The following is a 973-nucleotide window of genomic DNA, read 5'->3' as shown; positions in this document are numbered from 1 at the left end:
GATAGCGTCAAAATTGGCCCTTTTATAGTCGGTTATTACCTTTTGCGTTGGGGATCGTTTTTTAATGGGTAATGAGAGGCGGATGTGAAGTAAGTTATGGTCGCTAATGCCGGGTAACGTGGTTATACCTTTTACGTCGTCGGGGGAGGTAGTAAGGAGTAGGTCGAGAATGTTGTTTCCTCTTGTTGGGCTTGTGATGACTTGTCGTAGGTTAAAGTCCAGTGTTAGGTGGAGGAAATGTTTTGCGTCGGTGGAAGGTGTTCTATTAAGCACTGAGAGTAGGGGCCAGCTAATGTTCGGGAAGTTGAAATCGCCAAATAAATATATGGGGGAGTTTGAAAAGTTATTTCTGATATTGGTTAAAGAGCAATACAGAGCATCACAGAATGTTGAATCGCTATCCGGTGGCCTGTAGCAAATGCCAAGAACAATTTTTCTAGCCCTGTCGTTCAAGCATGCCCACGTGAGTTCAAGAGTGTCGTCGCTACTAATGTGAGATGATGATAGGGTGTTCTTGATAGCTATGAGGACGCCCCCACCTTTTTTGTTTTTCCTGTCATGCCGGTATATAGTGTAGTTTAGATTAGGGGAAAAAATTTCGGAATCTCTGATATCTGCGTTCAGCCAAGTTTCCGTTAATAGCACAGCATCAGCATCAACATCCGTTATGAAACTTTCAAGATGATCACGTTTTGGGATTACGCTTCGGATGTTCATGAACGCTATATTTAGGTCAAGGCATGGCGAAGCGCGCCGGATTGTGAGAGAAGATAGTACCTGCTTTTTGGAGCGTCATGCTTTGCTTTCAGAAATGCTTGCGGATGAAGGTTCTGCGCTTCTTCGCGTGCTAGGTGCCGAGTTGGTGTTTTCTATTACGCTTTCACTGGTCGGGTCGTAAATATAGCATTTATTGCCTACGTAAAGCTTATCAAAAGCCAGTTTAAAGGCACATTTCCGTGGGCGAATGAACTGA

Source organism: Amblyomma maculatum, chromosome 8, assembly GCF_055883805.1.
Source record: "Amblyomma maculatum isolate TAMU_Amacu chromosome 8, ASM5588380v1, whole genome shotgun sequence".
Classification (NCBI taxonomy): Eukaryota; Metazoa; Arthropoda; class Arachnida; order Ixodida; family Ixodidae; genus Amblyomma; species Amblyomma maculatum.
This window is presented reverse-complemented; position numbering follows the sequence as displayed.